General features: G+C 47.6%; 1 pseudogene; it reads right to left on the bottom strand.

Moving 5' to 3' along the window:
- Nucleotides 1-2,593: 2,593 nt before the first annotated feature.
- LOC128577120 (40S ribosomal protein S2-like) lies at nt 2,594-3,634 on the bottom strand (annotated as a pseudogene).
- Between the last annotated feature and the right edge of the window lie 384 nt (nt 3,635-4,018).

The following is a 4,018-nucleotide window of genomic DNA, read 5'->3' as shown; positions in this document are numbered from 1 at the left end:
AAAATGGAGACTTTACATCCTTCGTATTAACCTGGATGGAAGTGGAAGACATTATTCTTAGTAAAGCATCACAAGAATGGAGAAGCATGAATCCTATGTACTCAATCTTGATATGAGGACAATTAATGACAATTAAGGTTATGGGGGGGGGGAAGCAGAAAGAGAGAGGGAGGGAGTGGGGTGGGGCCTTAGTGTGTGTCACACTTTATGGGGGCAGGACATGATTGCAAGAGGGACTTTACCTAGCAATTGCAATCAGTGTAACTGGCTTATTGTACCCTCAATGAATCCCCAACAATAAAAAAAAAAAAGAAAAAAAAAAAAAAGTTTTGTCTTCAATGTCAGAAATCCTTTCTTATGCTTGCTCCACTCTGTTACTGGGAGATTCTAGTGTATTTTCAGATCTTTGAGGACTGCAAATTCTTGCTTCAATGTGTCAAAATCTTTGGTGGTTTTGTCTTTAAATTCGTTGAATTCTTGACACAACTTTTGAATTTCTCCTCAAATTTCTAATTCCAACTTTTGAATTGCTCCTTGAATTTCAAATTCTAAATTTTCCTCCATTCTATTAATCTTGTTTGCAATCCAAATTCTGAATTCAATTTGTGACATCTTGGCTATCTGTTTATGAATGGGATCTTCAGTTACATCTGCCATATCTTTCCTTGGTTGGGGGAGGTGATCTACTGTGGTTATTCATGTTACCAGAGTTTTTACTCTGATTCCACCCAATGATTATTTTGCACTGTTTGACTTTTCCCCTTGAGCTTTGCCAAGTACCCGTACAGTTCTACAGCCTGAGAAATTGGGAACCTGTTTGGTGTGGTGGGGCTAAGTGGCTCTGTCTTGTTTTCAGCTGGTCTCTGTCCAACCCTAGTGAGACAGTTACTCTGGGTTGAAGTCTCAGCTTTGGAGAAATACCAGCAATTAAGTCACCCAACCCCCCACAGGCAACAATTGGAAAGGGAAAATCAAACCTTCCTACAATCACACACCCAGGGCACCACTTGGATACTCCTTGGGTGATTGGCTCTGTTCAAGTGTCCAAATGAATTGTCTCAGTCAGCACCTGTCTCTGATGGAAGAGTTTACAAGTTCTCTGGCAACTAGATCACAGGGGTCTGCTGACAACTCAAACATGACTTGCTCCCATGCTCCGTGAGGTCAGGAGGACCCACCGAGCAAATAGATTAGTCTGGGAGGGTTGATGCCTCCTTCCCCACCTTGCACCTCTGTCATTGATAATCCCACAGGTCTGTGACCCAGTTGCCTCCAGTGAACAGATACTCCAGGGGTTTGCACCTGCCTGAATCACAAGGAAATCTATGTCTCCTCAGCCAGGCCGCTGCTCTCTTCCTCTATCTGGCAGGGGGAGGTGAGGCCTGACATCCTTGGGTGCTTGATGTAGGCTGGGGGGTGTTCACTGAGTTCCAGCCCCGCCCCTCATTGATTTTACTGACTGAACAGAACAACTTTGCTGAATTTGTTTCTGTTCCAGCTAAATTCCCCTGCAGAAAAGAAGCTGTTTTGAGTTCACAGAACCTGCACCTCAGGCCCTGTCTTTGCAGCTGCAGGTTTGTATTCACAGCACGGTTAGCTGTCAGTTCTAGCCTCCTGCCCTCCTTTGTCTAGGCTGATGATCCCCTGGGGGACAGGTGCATCTTAGGCTCAGTAAAGTGGTCCTCTTAGTCAGCTCCGCCCTGGGAGTCAGCTGGCACTGCACATGCATTTTCTAGTCCCCGCACTCCACTGAGGCCAGTACTGCCTCAGGCAAACCCTTTACCCATGGGGCCTGCATTTCAGTTCTAGATCTGTTCCACCAGTGGTTGCCACCTGAGAATATGCCTGGCCTCCTCTGTTTGCCCAGAGAGACGGGGGTGTGACTGCAGAATATCCAGGGGTGAGCCCTATTGTTGCCAAAAATGGCTGCTTCTCTGCGCCTTGGGGCACCACTGCTCTGGCGTGTTTCCCTCTCATCCAACCATCCTCTCCTCACTCCCATGCTGCAGAATCAGCACTGACCAGCTGCAGTACAGGCCCTGTCCACACACCTCGAGAAATCACCCAAGAATCTGGACTCCTGGGGAACAGGCCTCCAGACCTCATAGTGAGAGTGGAGGGGAGTGCTGGGACCTCAGAATTGCAGGTAGAGAATATATACAGTTTTACATAGTTTTGTGCCTGACAGGAGAGCACCATGGCACCCTAGTAGGGGAAGTAGGTCCAGTTTTTAGAGGGTCTCTCCCATGGAGTATAATGGGAGGGCTTTTGAACTCCGCTCATTTGTTTATTGGGTACTCTGAGCTGTTCTCATGGGGGAGGGGACTCCCGTCTGCTTGGTGATGGATTTTGTACCTTTTGTTTGTATCCTTGGGGTCGCGGCGCACCTCAGCAGGGTTGATATGCATTCTTCAACCATCTCTTTTGGCGCAGCTCTAATCTGCCAGGTTACTTGCTAAATTTCTGTCCTTTAACTCTCCTTCTGGATGGGAGCCTCTGTGGAAAGCTGGCTTCAGTCAGCCATCTTGTCTCCGCCCCCCTGTAAACCTTTCTTAGCAGACTTAATTCACTTTTTTATTATTGTATAAAAATGCTATGTTGTAGCCACAGCTGGAGCCTGAGCCCTCTGCACAGAGACACTGGTGTGAGTCTTGACAAGTTGGTCAATCAATTCCTAGTAAGGAGACTTGGTGAACACTACCTCTTTCCAGAGTTCAGGAGTGAGATAGCTATAGGTCTTAGAAACGGCATCAAAAGTGGGCTTGGTGAAGATGTCCAGGGTAACAGTATAGAGCCTGGGTGAGGTGTAGCAGTCATTGATGCCAGCCATCATTAGCAGCTTCTTAGGCTTGGAGGCTAAGATGATGCCATTTCCTCTAGGAGCAGGAATGAGGTGTACCAGAACAGAGCCACAGTGGCCTGTCACCTTGCAAGGAACAGTGTGGGGTTTGCCCATCTTGCTCCCCCAGTAGCCTCTCTGCACTGGGACAATAGAGAGCTTGGCCAGGATGATGGCCCCTCAGATTGCAGTGGCTACTTCCTTTTTTTTTTATTTTTTTGAGATAGAGTCTCACTTTGTTGCCCTTGGTAGAGTGCCATGATGTCACAGCTCACAGCAAACTCTTGGGCTTAAGCAATTCTCTTGCCTCAGCCTTCAAAGTAGCTGGGAATACAGGCACCCACCACAGTGCCTGGCTATTTTTAAAGACGAGGTCTTGCTCTGGCTCAGGCCAGTCTCGACCTTGTGAGCTCAAGCAATCCACTCACCTTGGCCTCCCAGAGTGCTAGGATTACATGCATGAGCCACTATGCCCAGCCATAGCTACTTCCTCAGAGCACTTAACACCAGACCAACATGGCCATTATAGTCCCCAGTGGTAACAAAGGCCTTGAACTTGGTCCACTGGCCAGCACAGGTGTGCTTTTGCACTGGCATAATCTTTAAAACCTCATCCTTAAGCAATGTCCCCAGGAAAATGTCAATGATCTCAGATTCCTTGATGGGCAGAGAGAAGAGATAGATTTCCTCCAGGGATTTGCTCTTCATATCCTTGACCAGGAGGCCCAGCTTGGTGACAGGCATCTACTCTTTGTCCTCCACAAGCTCCATGACCTTGGCACCAACTCTGACCATGGCTGCAACCCCAGCCTGAATGCTGCAACTAAAGCCTCCATGGAAACTGCCACAGCCTCCCATTCCAGGGCCTCCGGGGCCTCCAGGCCCTCCTGCTACACTGGCATCATAGGAGAAGAAGCACCCTTGATGTAAACTTTGATTTATTTTCAAAATTCTGACAAAATTGATTCTGATAACTTTTGCTCATTTTTTCTAGTGTTTCTGTAGAGGAATGGGCCTTTGGATCACTGTATACTGTCATTTTAACAGATGTCCCTGTTTGGGCTTTGTTTTCTAAAGGACAGAGAAAATATTGGGCTACAATGCTGCACTGTGCCCCCTCCCACACACACACTCTGAGGTGCCTCCGGTGTGAGAAGAAAGGAATGTCTACTCTGGAGA

Source organism: Nycticebus coucang, chromosome X (genome assembly GCF_027406575.1).
Source record: "Nycticebus coucang isolate mNycCou1 chromosome X, mNycCou1.pri, whole genome shotgun sequence".
Taxonomy (NCBI): Eukaryota; Metazoa; Chordata; class Mammalia; order Primates; family Lorisidae; genus Nycticebus; species Nycticebus coucang.
Note: the sequence above shows the minus strand (reverse complement) of the source record. Positions and strands in the feature narration are given on the sequence as shown.